This window comes from Artibeus jamaicensis, unplaced genomic scaffold, assembly GCF_021234435.1.
Source record: "Artibeus jamaicensis isolate MK-2021 breed Jamaican fruit bat unplaced genomic scaffold, CSHL_Jam_final contig_1582, whole genome shotgun sequence".
NCBI lineage: Eukaryota > Metazoa > Chordata > Mammalia > Chiroptera > Phyllostomidae > Artibeus > Artibeus jamaicensis.
In genome coordinates, this window is record NW_026521309.1 from 1,098,803 (window position 1) to 1,113,150 (window position 14,348).

General features: G+C 58.6%; 1 protein-coding gene across 3 annotated transcripts in view; it reads left to right on the plus strand.

The window, feature by feature from the left end:
- The first annotated feature begins 491 nt into the window (after positions 1-491).
- CLIP2 (CAP-Gly domain containing linker protein 2) overlaps positions 492-14,348 on the plus strand; it is a 70,189-nt gene continuing 56,332 nt past the window's right edge. For all 3 annotated transcript variants that reach the window (XM_037154743.2, XM_037154744.2, XM_037154745.2), the window contains exon 1: positions 492-789. The gene's annotated coding sequence lies outside the window, so the exon portion shown is untranslated. The remainder of the gene's footprint in view (positions 790-14,348) is intronic.

The following is a 14,348-nucleotide window of genomic DNA, read 5'->3' on the forward strand; positions in this document are numbered from 1 at the left end:
CAAATCACCAAGAACCTGTGTCACTTATTACCATCGTCTTTGGCCTCAGGACAGCTCGATAAAACCTGGAGTTAGAACCTCGGTCACACCGTCCCTTCCTCATCTCTTTCTGTTCTGTCCAACGTCACCTCCTCTGTGAAGCCTTCCCGGAACCTCCCCATTCCTCCCCGCATTTTCCCCAGGGTCTGGGGCGTCCTTGTGAGCGGAGCAAGGCTGAAGAGCGTTCTTACGCCAAACACGACTGAAGCACCACCGCGTGCCGACCGCTGAAGTGGGCGTCGGCGCACCCGCGACTCCGCCCGCGCCCCACCGCGACAGCCGGCTGCGGGCGGGTTACCGGGATCCCCCGCATTTTCTGCCCGCCCGCCCACCGGCGGCTACGCGCCTCGGCCCGAGAACCCGGAGGCCGCGCGCCCGCGTGCCCGCCCCCGCCGCGCCAGGCCCCGCCCTCCGGCGCTCGTCCCAGCGCCGGCCCCTTTTGTTCCCTCCCGGAGCCGGGCCGCTCGCTCCGCTCCGCTCGGCTCGCGGGGCTTCGCCGCGGGGCGCGTAGGCGGCGGCGGGGCTGCCTGGGTCGGCTGCTCCGGCTCGCCGGCCGCCAGCCGGCCGCACACGCGGCGCGAGGCCCGGGTCCCGAGCGCGAGCGCCGTGTCCGGGCGCCACGGGGCTGAGCCGCGGGTGGGGCGACGGGGAGCGGGAGCGGCCGCAGCATCCTCCCCCCGCGGCGGCCGGGCCCGCGGAGGAGGCCGACGCCGGGTCGCCGCCGCCGAGCCTGATGCTGGAGGGGCGAAGGTAGGAGCAGCGGGGACCCCCTGAAGGAGGGGGCTTGCCGGGCAACAAAGGATCGAGGGATTCGGGAGGCGGCGGTGGCCGCAGCCTGGGCAGAAGCGGGCCGGCCCGGGGACGTTGTCGGGCGTGGGAGAGGCCGCAGGGTCGGGGCTGGAGGGTGGGCGTGAGCGGAGCCGGTGCTGGGTTGCACCTCAACTTGCCCACGCCCGCAAGCGAGGAGCGGGTGCTGCTGGCGTTGGGAGGCGCTTCCCGGGCTGCCTGTCCCGGTGGTGAGGGCACCGTCAGCATCCTCCGCCCCCCCTTCCACCAGCCCAGCCGGAGACCGGAGTTCGGCACATCTGCTGGGGGGGGGGGGCAGCCCGCCTCCTCCCCAGCGCGAGGAGGCTGGACGCGTCGCAGGGCCCTGGGCTCACAGGCCCGAAGGGCACAGCCTGGTGGGCGCGGTCCCCTAGCCCCCTGCTCCAGACGCGGGGTCCGGGAGAACACGGAGCCCTCGCGCAGGCTGGAGTCGCCGGCCACTGCCCTTTGCAAAACTTGGTTGAAGTGCATGGCGGAGGTGGTTAGGGGGTACTGGGGCGGGGCGGCTTCCCGCAGGGGTGCCCCGGCAAGCTGGCGCTGGTGGCTGGTGAGGCAGCAGGTTTTCTGCCCTGTTCACAGGGAGGGGCCGCGGCCGCCAAGGATGCTTCGCTCGGCCTCCAGGACCTGCCTGTTTGGGTCCCTCAGGCAGGGCCTGGATGGGGCAGGTGCTCCCTGGGCACTGTCGCGCAGGCCTCAGCGCTATCCCCCTCCCTGGGGAGGATGGGCAGAGGGGCACCTTGTGGGATGTCACACACCCAGCAGCCCATCCCCCAGTCTCTGAGATCCTACCTCTTTCTTCTGGGTCAGAAATGGGGAGTCCAAATGAGGTGTGCTGGCTGATCTCGCCCTTGTAAGATGCCCGGTTTAGGCTAGTGGAGATGGCGCTGGCCTAGGGCTGCTGGCACAGGAGGAGGAGGGTGCAGGGAGCACCACGTGGGGCACCACATGTGTGCAGCACACTCCCCACCAGTTGTAATGTAAACAATGAGCCCTTCATTCATCCAGCTGCTGTCACCTGGCCCAGCACTGCCAGGGGCTGGCAAGTCCACAGGATCGGGCATCGCAGCCTCCAGGGAGCACAGCCATCACTGAGTGTAGCCGTGAGGGAGCTGGGAGTACCGAGGAGGGACTCCTGGGGGGAGGGGGACAGGAAGCTTGATGGAGCCCAGTGCAGAAGTTTGCTGCCAGGATGCCAAAGGGGCTTCAGGCAGGGAAATAGTGTGGGTAGGGCCTAGAGTCAGAAGCGGGCAGGAGGCCTGGTGGTTGCTGGGTTAGAACAGCAGAACAGTGAAAAATTTAGGTGGTGGGGCATGGGGTTTGAAGGCAGGGGAGTTCTATTGAGGGAAAGGATTGTCCTGTCCTTACTGCTTTCCCTCCTCCATGAGCCAGGAGCCAGGATGCATTGTGTCTGCAGCGCCTGGCTTACAAGGGATGGTGGGTGCAGACTCTGGGAGAGGTGGAGGGGGTAGGGATGGAGAGGAGTTTCAAAGGCAGAAGAGCCTGGCAGAGGGGACCTGTGCACAGGTGTGCACACCCTGCCGGGTCTACCCAGCAGGTTGTGAAGTAGTACCTAGAATTCTGTACCCACAGCCTGAAATTCCAAGTTGGGGGTTTACCCTTGGGCACCCTTTCCAGCATGTCCTGTCCACTTTGGTGGCTAAAAGTTTGGATGGTGGACCCTCATGGCCTGGGTTCAAATCTCAGCTTTACCATCTATGAGCTGCATGACCTCAGACAAATCACTACACCTCTGTCTGCCTCGATTTTCCCATCTAGAAAAATGAAGATACCTATGCTATCCACCTGGTAGAGTTATTGAGAGAATTGAATGGGTGGGTGGATGTGAAGTATGCTCACTTGATGGAGCAAATGCCCAATTTCTGTTATTGTGGCTGTGCCAGATTGCACTATAGCCCATGTGCATGCAGGTGCAAGCACACACACGCACACACACACCCCCACACACCCCTGTGGCTCCCTCCCTCCCCATCTGTTTGTCCACTGCCAGGCAGCCCTGCGTGTTAGCCTCACCCAGGTCCTGTCCTCTGCCACACTGCAGCCTCTCTCCTCAGCCGCCCCCTCCGCCCTGGTCCGCCTCCCTTGGTAGTGGGAAGGCCAGCATCCCCACAGCCCTGGCCATCCCTGTTCTCTCCACTCTGATCCACAGTGCAGGAGACAGCTCCCTTCTGGCCTTCTCTCCCCGGCCCTGCCACCCTAACGATTGACCTTGCCCTCTGGATGCCGTTTACCCTTCCTCTGCTTCTGTGCCCAGCTGTGTTCTTGACCCTCTTGGTTCCCTGCTGTCTTAGTCCAGGCTGTCTTAACAAAGCACTGGTGGGGCGCAGACTTAAAAACAACAGAAATCTATTTTGCACAGTTTTGGAGTCTGGAAGTCTGAGATTAGGCCGCTGGGATGGCCTCGTGAGGGCCCTCTTCTGGGTTGCAGACGTCGCCTTGTATCTTCTTAGGGTGGAAGGGTCTAGGGAGGTCTGTGGGGATCTCTTTTTATTAATTTATTATTATTTTTCCCTCCCCTCCTTTGCCATCCCCCCAGAGTCTCCAGTGGGGGGGGTCTCTTTTGTAAGGGCGCTGTTCCCATTCATGAGGGCTCCGAAGGCCCTGCCTCCTCACACCACCACATTGGGCACTAGGCTTCAACATATGAATTTGGGGGCACACAAACATTAGATGATAGCACCTGCCCAGAGGTTGTTGGGGAGAACAGCACAGGTTTGAAAAAAACAAAACACTTATTCAATTGAGCGTGCTGTGTCAGGAACTGTTTTGAGCTCTCTCTTTCTTTTTTTTGGAGAGAGGGGCGGGGCAGGGAGGGAGAAAGGGAGAGAAACATGGATCTGTTGCCTCTTGTATGCTCCCCAACAGGGGACCGAACCTTACATAAGTGCCCTGACCAGAAACCAAACCAGCAACCTTTCGTTTTGTGGGTCAGCACCCAACCAATTGAGCCACGGCAGCCAGGGCTGTGTTGAGCTCTTTACACGGTGTGTGTTAGTTTGTGGATATCTTAATACATTCCCTGTGTTTTAGAGGTGAGGGAATCAAGGCATAGAGAGGTTTCCCTGTTTGCCCTCCATGCATTTGTTAGGCACCTACTGTGCGCCTGGGAGACGTGCCCCCTTCCTATAGACCATCTGACCCCTACCACGTTAATTTCCCTGAAGCACGATTTTGGCGGTGCTGTCCTCAGACAGCGCCACCCCGTTCGCCCAGGTGCAGAGTCCAGTGCCCTCTGGCTCTGGGGCCCCAGCCGGCCTTGCCTTCACTGCGCAGAGGCACAGTGCTCAGGTGCCGGCCCTCCCCTGACCAGCCTCACCTTGTAAGCTGAGTGGTGGGCATGGCTTGATGAGTAGGCCTGCTCTTGAGCGGGAAGGGGGCAGGCTCTGACCGGTCTCTGGGATAATTTTGTTGTCAGGGAGAGAAACCTCCTACAATTAGGTTAAGTGAAAGGAGAGTTAAGAGGAGGGAAGGGGAACTTGTGTAGCAAACAACTGCAGGCAGCCAGGCTCCCCCAGGACGTGGGAAGCTGGTAGGCAGCCCCTCCTCCGGCTCTCCTCTCTGGGCTGCCAGTTTCGTCTTCTCCACCTCTCCTGGTGCATCTGTCCCCTTTCCTCTCCCAGCGGGCTGCCTCTCTGGCCGGTTGGCGTGGCTGCCCTGGATGGTGGCTTCAGCTTGAGGCCACAGGACCTCCTAGGAGCACTCCCCTTGGTCTTAGGGTGCCAGAGAACCGATTGACCTGGCCTGGGTGAGGATGCTCACCCCATCCACTCAGCTGGTGGGGGGCAGGCCACATGGTCTCCAGGGCTGGGGGTGGGAGCCAGCGCTGGGCACGGCTGCTACAGCATCAGCTGGTGTGTTCTGGGGAGGACGTTCACATGGGGGCTTTGCCGTCCTCGAGTGCTCCCCCTCCATACGGCAAAGGCAGACCCACAGACAGTTTACCGAGATGCCACAGCAGGCCAAGTGTGGGTCTCCACCACTTGGCTCCATGATTTGTTGGGAGAAACTAGCTGATCTCGGGAAGGGGGCAGGACACGGTGGCAGGGGCTGTGCCCTGTGGGTCCCCCCCGGCTCTGTCTTGGGAGCTGAGAAGGTTCCTTCCTTCAGTACCTGGAGATGGGGGCTCCCCTTGCCAGCATGGGACCTCCCCTGTCCCACCACCCCCTCTCTGGGCTGCGCTGCCACGCCCAGTAGCCAGACACAGTAATACAAAACTCGTGTTTTCAGAAGAATTGCTTCAAAATGGCAATGAGAGGGCTCCCTTCTGAATAGAAGGCAGAGCACGGCAGGTGGTTTCGTTAAGGAACACAGGTGGGGCCTTCCCTGAGCAGCCCTTGCTCCGCCCCTGGAATCTGACCTTTGACTCCAGCCACAGCCCAGCCAGAAAGACACCCGCTGCTCCTCCACTTCCTTCTTTGCCCTCTTGGCCTCTTTGCCGTGAGAAGGTGGAATTTCAGGCTCACAGGGAGTGCCCGGTTTTCCACCCTCCCTTCCCTCAGTGAGTGTCCAGGGCTGATCTGTACCTGCTTGGACCCACCCTGGCCGCAGCTCCTCCCTGGGGTGCCCCAGCTCGTGCTCCCCAACACGTGGTATTAGGGGTGGGAGTGGGCGATGGCTGTGTGGAAACCAGCCCCTCGCTGGGTGGGGGCCACAGTGCACTTCAGGTTCAGACCCTGCCTTTGAGGGGTTCTACTGAATTAGGAAGATATCAGCACCCTTCCTGAAGACATAAACAAGATCAGCACCTTTGAGAAACATTTTAAGGCCCGAGAAGCAGAGCTCCTCAGTGCCCAGTGGGGTCGTTGCCCTGGCAGTGGTTGCAGGTCATTCTCGGTGTTATCAGGTAGGCAGGGCACCAGGCGGGCCTTGGGCTGCGTCCTGAAGGATGGGCGAACCTGGGGCAGCTGAGGAGGGCCTTCCTGACGGTACAGAGGGGAACCTGGAGTAGTTTGGGCAGCCGACAGAAGGGTGCTCTGGCTGGAGGGCCCGGTGAGGAGCCCACTCACCTTCCAGGCGAAGCAGGAAGTTGGCGTCCAGTCATGGAGCCCTGTGATTCGGGAAGGAGAGGGGTTTGGTGTCTTCGGCTTTTTGTTTGCCTTCATTCCTGATTCCGCTCCGATACTTTTCTAATGTAGACTGTTCCCTTTCCAAATTCGATCGTAGGTTCAGTCACTGAGCTCATATTCAGCTTTCAGACCTGTGGGTGCGTTGGGCTCAGGGAGCAGGGAGCAGAGGTGAGAGGACATCCGAGAGACCATGCGTGTTCTTTGTCTGGCTCCAGAAAGGCCTTGAGGTGATCTGTAAAGATAAGTGCAGTACAATGAGAAGAAAAAAAACATGGGAGAACCAGAGCAAGAGGAAACCCACGGTGGTAAAAGTCAGGGGAAGCCCAAGGGAACTTCTGTGCCCTGTCTCGGAGGTAATTTGACTCTGAGCCTTCCAGCAGCGAGATCCAAGAGGGAAATGGGAGTTTGGAGCGGCTTTGTACTGTCACACTGAGTCATGTGAACCCATGCTTTGTATAAAACAACAAGCTGACTGGGGGTTCGCACCTTGAGAGGAGCGAGGAGCCAGCTAGTGTGGTCCGAGGGCAGACCCAAGTGCAGAATGCAGAGGGTGGGAGGGAAGACAGCCGCCCGCTGATCCTTCTAATCCCCCCCCTGGAGGGCCCGCTGCAGCTGCAGTGGGCTGGTGCTCGCAGCCAGCCCCTTCAAGTGTCTGATGGGCTCTAGGGGTGGATGGGACCCAGTGAACCAGGAGCCAGACTGGTCCCTGCCCCGAGAATCCTCACCTTGGGAGGAGGCATGGGGCCGTGACACAGGACTGTGCGGAGGCTCTGGGTGCTCCCACTTGACCGCAGGAGCTGGCTAAGGGATGGATGGGAAAGGGGCGAAGACATTCCTGGCAGAACAAGCAACGGGGCTGGGCATCTCTGGAAACACGTTTAGAGAGGCCAGAATGCAGGACTCTGGGAGAGGAGGGGGCCCAGGAAATAAGGCCAGGGCAGGCGAGGGCCGGGTCAGCAGGCAGAAGTGCTGAAGGCTGTGGCCCTGGCACTGAGGGCCGTGGGGTGCCCTGTGAGTCTCTGCCCTTGTGCTCCCGGCCCGGGTGTGTGAAGGAGAGTTGGCCTTGGTTCTGAGGAAGTAGGGAGAAGTGGTTAAGAGCACAGGCTCTGTGGCCAGGGAGGGGGCCTGAGTTCCAGCGAGACCTTTGCCGTCCATCGGTTGCATCACTCAGGGCAAAGGGGCTTGACCTCACTGGGCCTCAGTTTCCTCATTAGTAAATTGGATCTCAGAGTAGTATTTACTTCACAGGCCTGTGAAGATTAAATGGGTTAGTTTTATAAAATGCTTAGACTGGTGCCTGGAGCAGAGCAAATATTACAGATATGTGGCCCCTTAGGCTGGGGCAACTCAGTGAGGAATGGGGTCTCGTCCCACCCCAATGCCCCCCACACTAAGTACACCCACACAAGTTCAGGATCAAGCATAGCGAAGCGGCAAAGTCTTACAGCAGAAAGAGGTGTGGACCTGGGACTGCTCTCCCCTGCCCCCTGCCCCCCACCGTGGCTGGCTAGCCCCGGGACTTGGAGAGCGCTCAGCAGGTTCCAGTTAAAGTTGTTTTTGACAGTGGTTATAGTTGCATGAGTTTGGGAGAGCTTCTCACGGCAGCTGTGCCAACTGGAGCAAAAACTTGCTCTGAGAGCAGGCCTTAGTCTCTGCTGAATCCCCTCCAGTGGTGGGGGGCTCACTGCCTGCCCTTTACTTGCTGGGCCCATCTCGTTTCTCGGGCAAGCATCTGCTCTGTGCAGTGTGCGTGAGATAGATGCACTTGGTGCCGGCTTTCCTGCAGGATTCGAGTCGTTCAAGAACGTTGAATGGCTCCTCTGTGACTTCCCCAGACACTGCTCGGAGCCAGCCAGTGAATGCAGCCACGGGGGGGGGGGGGGGGGAGGGTGGTGAACAAGCTGCGATGGGCCTCCGACTGCATGTGGGGAGGAAGAGGGTGGCAGAGGGGGCGTTTCCATTCATTCCGGTATGAAACATTCCGAGCTCCCGGTGTGCTAGGCGCTGTCCCAGGTACCGAGAGCCCCAGCAGCGAACAAGATTTGCAAAGAGCCTGCCCTCTTCAGCTGCTCGCAGTGACAGCTGAGGGAGTTCTCCAGGGGCCTAGAGGAAGGGCATTCTAGGCAGAGGGAGCAGGAGCATGTGGATAGCGGTCTGGGGAGTCTGGGGAGGTGGCAGTCTGTACGGGTGTGGGTGGGCGTGTGGCCTTCTGCCAGAATTGATGGCCAAGGCTAGTGAAGGGCAGGGGATGCCTTTCTGGAAGCAATAAAACAAACAAACAAACATGACTTTGAGGGCATGTTAGTAACTGGCCGCATGCCTAGGACCACCAGGTTCTACCCCTCCTCCGTCCTCCAGCAGCTTTGGGTGACCTTCCAGAGGTGTAGGCGCACCCTTGGCCTTCTGGCCGGCTCATCCCTTCTCCAGGCTGCACGCCCTGGAGCTTCCTTGTGGGCCCGGTTTACAACCCCTCTCCTCTGGCCGGGCCTCTCGGGTCACTGAGGGTCTGAGCCTGGACCCCGGTGGGCTCAGCCTCCTCCCCGCCCCCTGCTGGGGAAGGCTCAGGTGTGAGAGGAGGCCAGGTGCCAACTCGCTGACCTTCAGGGAGGGAGGCTGGTGCCAGACGGTTCTTCAGTGAGCACAGCGCCGCTGCGTGCCAGACCCCGGGCACTTGAAGTCCATGGGGCTTGGGCCTTCCCTGGGGAGCCCACGGAGCCGTGGGGAAGGCAGGCAGACACTCAGGTAGGGCCACACGGTTAGGTGCCGCCAGCTCAGGCAGTCTGTTGGGGGAAGGGCCCCAGAGCAGCCGGAGGCACTTGTATTCTCCCACCCCTTCCCAGGAAACATTTGCAAACTTTATTGAAATACGACATCCACACAGAAAAGTGTGCATGTCATCAGTGTGCTGCCTGCTGAATTTTCTCAAAGTGAGACGACTGTGAAACAGCACCCGAACCCGAGTCAGAACCTGCCACCTCCCCAGAAACCCCTCATTTTCACTCCCAGTCAATACGCCTGACCCACCGTGACCCCTCCCCCGATTTCAAACACCATCAGTAAGTAAATGTTACCTGCCCTTGAACTTCATTTCATCATTTTTAATCCTCACCTGAGGATATATTTATTGATTTGGGAGAGAGAGAAACATCAGTGTGAAAGAAACATTGATTGGTTGCCTCTTGCATGCGCCCTGACTGGAACTGAATCCACCACCCAGGCATGTGCCCTGACGGGGAATCGAACCTGTGACCTTTCGGTTTACCGGACGATGCTCTGAGCAACTGAGCCACACCGGTAAATGGAAGCACGCAGTCATACTCTATGCACTCTTTTATACCTGGCTCTTTCCACTCAAGATTATAATTGCAAAATTCATATACATTGTCACCGGTGGTTGCAGTTCATTTATTCTCATTGCTGCATTTTATTCCATCGTGCGAATTTATTTACACATGGGACTAAGTGACAACTTACTTAGTCAGTCTGAAAGGTGGTAGGTATTTGGGTTATTTTCAGTGTGGGAGCATTAGGAAAAGAACATGTCTTTTGGTGCACATATGTACACGTTTTGTGGGGGGTATGCCCTCGGCGTGGAGTTGCTGGGTCCTAGGATTAGGTATGTCTGGCTCTAGTATGTAGTGCCCAGCCACTTTCCAGAGTGCCTGTACCAGCTCACAGTCCTCCTAGCAGTGTACGTAGGAGCGCTGTGGGTGATCCGTATCTTCCCCAACACGTGCTGTGGTCAGTCTGTTTCGTTTCGTACGCTCTGATGGATGGATGGCGTTGTCACGATAACTAATAAAGGTGAACATCTTCTTGTATGTTTATTGGTCTTTTGAATACCCTCTTTTTGTGAAGTGCTTGTTCAACTCTTCTGATTTTTCCAACTTGGCTTGTGTCCTTTTTAATATTCTGAATATGAGTCCTTGGTAGAATATAGGAATTGCCAGTGTCTCCTCCCGCTTTGCCTGCCCCCCCCCCCTCAGTAGTATCACTGGATTCACAGAAGCTCTTAATCTTGTTCATTTTATCCATCTTTCCCTTGTCTTTAGCACTTCCTGTGTCTCGTTTAAGAAATCGGTGCCTGCTCTGATCTCAGGACGGTCTTCCACGATGCCATCTATAGACTGTGCTGTTTTATCATTCACATGTAGATCCGGCCACGAGGAGCTGATTTTTGTGTGTGATGTGGAGGAAGTTTATTAGTTTTCTTTTGCTGCTATAACAAATGACGACACACTTAGTAGTTTCAAACACCCCAGTGTCTCATCTTACAATTCCGGAGGTCAGAGGTCTGACGTGATCTCACCTGGCTGCATCGGGGTATCAGCCCGCTCCTTGGAGGAGCCACGCTCCTTAGAGGCTCTAGGGAAGGTTCTGTGTCTTTGCCTTTTCCAGCCTCTCACAGCTGCCCGCACTGCTTGGCTGGTGGCCCCGCCTCCATCCTCCAGGCCAGCAGCATTGGACTGAGGCCTTGACACACTGCTCTCCCTCTTGATTCTTTTGCTCCTGCCTTCATCTTCCATTGCTAAGGGCCCTTGCAGTCACTGGGCCTGCCTGGATAATACAGGATAATCTTCCCATCTCAAGGTCATGTCATTAGCAACCTTGATTCCACCTGCAGCCTAATTCCCCTCTGCCATGTAAACATGTTCACAAGTTATGGGGTGGGGCATTATTCTGCCAACCACAGAGGCATCTTTCCCCTGTGGCTATGCAGTCAACCCAGCACCACTTACTGTAAAGACTGGTAGTTTTTAGGTGCTTGTGCAGGCTGGGCTGGGGAGGAGAACCCAGGAGATGGGGCGGCTTCCCTGCAAGCACTGGTCTAGATGTTTTGGACAGAGCTGCCACAGAAATCAGAAGTGGGTGAGGCGGTCATGAAAGACGACTGGGTTACTGTCCTGGCCCGGGAGGTGGGACGCTGGAGCCCACTCCTTTCTTTCTGTTCCAATTGCTGGGCCACCTCCGCAGGCCCAGCTTCCCCCTGGGCCTCTGAGTCTGTCTGAGCTCAGGGAGCCTCTTGCCTGGCACAGATTTTCTTCATCTGGGCGGTTGCATCTCACTCTGCGACTTTGGGTGCATCTGCTCCGAGCCTCTGTTGAAGGCTTCAACAGAAGCCTTCCATTTCAAAGGCTTCCATTCTTTGAAATGGAAATAAGCGTGGGTCAGAGGGCGACTTGGGCTCTCTTGTTCCCCAGCCCTTCTGCCTAGGCCTGGCGGGAGACCCCCTCTGGCAGAGCCAGCCCATGCCACCCAGCATCCTGGGCCAGTGGCCAGCGGGTGCCCATCGTCGGGGCTGTGGTTGACCCTGCAGCCAGGAGCAGGCACTGGGGCCATGGCTGTGCCCTGGTTCTGAGCACGTCAGCTGCGTGTGTACGCACACACAGTGTGCCTGCACAGGCCTGCACGAAGCAGGGAAATGTAAAGACACTCCTTCCACCCCCCCAGACCTGACACAGCCCCGATTCCTTTGTTCTTTGCTGGGAGACAGGATCCCTGCAAACCTGAGGGAAGATGGGAAGTCCCAGGTGTCCAGCTGAGGCGAGACTAGCCATTCCCCGGGCTCTGCAGCTGCCCCGGGTTGTTGGCGGGACCGGGAAGATGCTGACTTTACAGAATGGGGCCTGTGGCCCTGGGCTCGGAGGCTGTGAGGTGGTGAGCATGTGGGACTGGAACCCAGGCTCGGGACTCAGGCCCTGCTTGTCTGTGAGCCGCAGGTGCCTGAGAAGATAGGAGTCGCCTGGGGCTCAGGTTGGATGGTCCTTTCCTGCTTAGCACGATGGGTGCCCCTGAACTCTCATCCACGCTGCCGGCACAGTGTGCTCTGTCCTGCCCCACCACCTCCCCAGCACCACTCTCCCTGCCCATCTTCAAAGCCACATCGGCCGGTGGAGCCTGAGTTCCAGCCCAAGTCCTGCTCCAAGGCTTAGGAGTGTCCTTTCTGCACACTGGTTCTGGATGGCTGCCTGGCCCCTTAGTGGGACCCCGAGTAGGGTCCACCACCACCCCATTGTGGGGCCCCCTGTCCCCTGTCCCCTGTCCCTGGCTGGCAAGTGTGTTGAGTATACATAGCCCAGGCTGGCTTGCAGCTTCCCACAGGGCGTCGCTGACCCAGTGAGAGCAGAGGGCGGGTGTAGGGACAGAGGAACAGGCAGACAGACGCCGTCTTACTGGCTCTCCTAGGCCAGAGGGGCACTGGCCTGAGGCTTGGACCTTTGGCTTCTGCTTCAAGCTGGCAAGACTCAAGGGAGCTCGGCCCAGGCCTGCCCAGCTCTTTGCTGTGCTTGGGGATTCTAGCATTACCGCCAGTGCAGTTTCCTGAGCCTTTTGGTCAAATGCAGACAAAACAAACCTCCCTTCCAAGCTGGATGGATGGGCAGTCGGTGCCAGCTGGGAGTAGGCTTTGGGGGCGGTGCTCACACCCTTCGTTAGGGCCCCTGCTGGACCTGGGGCTTGGGACAGCCCTGGGTTTCTGGTGCAGATGTGAATGTTGGGGTGCCCAGTGGAGCAGGAGTAGGGGAGCCCGTGCTATGCTCACATAGGGGGTCACCTTCAGTTTGGGTAGCCTTGGCCTGGTGGCAAGTACCTGCGTGGGTTCACTCTCTTTGGGGACTGTTTGCAATTCCCTCCCCTTGGGTTTATCTTTACTTTTTACTTGTCGTTTAAAAAGTGATTATAAAATATTTTAGCATTTAAATAAAGGAATAGAATGGATACAGTGAACACTCCTGTACATCCTGCAGGACTTTAGAAACAAACTTATAAATAGAAATGAAGCCCGAGTGACCCCGCCCCCCCCAAACCACATTTCCCAGTCACTGCATGGAGGGCTGCGATAAGCACCCGTGGGAGCCTCCCGGATGCTCGGCCGAGGGGGTCCTGGCTGGGCCTTCTGTCCCTGCAGGGCTCCCTGTCCCCGCAGGGCTCCCCAAGGCTGTGCCCAGCCCGGCCCACCAGCTCTCATTCCCTGGCCTTTCTAGCGCTTGACATCACCTAGCTTTTGACTTCGTGCCCATCTGATTGTGTGGGAAACGGGAGCTCCCTGTGGCTGGGCCCTGCACTCCCTGGTGACTGGGAGGCCCCGCAGCCCTCCAGCTGGGCCTCCTCTCCTCGAAAGCCGCCCCATTCATGCCCTTCTGTTGCTGGGGTGCCCTCCAGTTCCATACCCTGATGCCTTTCTCGTTCTCTCCAGCCTCTCACGTTGCATACCAGGGGGTGCCCCGGACCTGTGCTCCTCATTCTCCCCCACCTCAGCTGTCCCCAGTCACTCTCCCAAGGGCCACAACCCATCATTCTGCCTCCTGTTCCACGCCCCCACCCCCCAGGTCTCTGAGTCACCTCACACCCAGCAGGCCTCACACCGAGCTCCCACTTCCAGCCCCTACCTTCCTTCTCCTGGGCCCCTCCCATCTGAGAGACTCCACCCCCTGCTGGAACCCTGGGTGCCCCCATGCCCTTGCTCTTTGCCCCCGTATACTACTCAGCACCTTTCCCCTTGCCGTCCCTCTAGCCTCTGCCTCTGTCGTAGTTCAGGCCTCACTGTTGTGTTCCATGTCTATCACGGAAGCCTCCTTGCCCCCCCCCCCACCGCATCGTTCTCATCAGCTCCCAAAAGCAGTTTTGCTAATGTGCACATCTCATCTGTCACATCCCTTGCTTGATGTCACCCACGGTTCCTCACCCCCTCTGCCTGGTGCCTGGAAGTACGTGTGAGCATGGGGCGCCCAGTGGGGCAGGACAGGGGAGACCATACCACGCTCACGTACGGGCCCACCTTCACTTTTGGTAGCCGTGGCCTGGTGGCCCGCACTGGGGGACTGCACCCCCCACACCCTCGTCACTATTCCTTCCAGTCCCTGAATCCAGTCCCTTCCTGTGTTGTAGCCACTAAATCCTCGGCTGTTTGACCTGGCAGAGCGTGGTTCACCTTGTCCCCAACCACCTGCTCACTCCCTGCTCCCTTTTACAGAGGCTGCCCATCCCCCCCCACAGTGTGATGTGGCCTGAGCCTCAGGGCTTTCAGCCAGTGGGCTGGGGTCCCAGGCTCAGGAGAGGAGTGGGGAGCGTGGGTGCCGGGACTGGCGGGACCCCTGAGTGGGGAGGGGGGCTGCCACTGTCAGGACAGCCAGCAGCAGAGTCCTGCCAAAGTGCCGCAGTCCCAGGAGGAGGCCGGGGATTAGCCAGGACCCTCCCTCATCACTCAGAATCTGGCCCGGGAGCCCCCTTCTCGGTGCTGCCTCTCCTGCCCTGTGGGCCGGCTGGCATGCGGAGATGGGCTTTCTGCTGCCCTATTTGGCACTGGTTGTCCTTCCGTCGGGGCCACACCCTGGGCCGCCAATTGGCAGAAAGTTCTGGGTCCTTGTCTCCACTGGAACTTTGGTGTGTCACCTCCCCCCT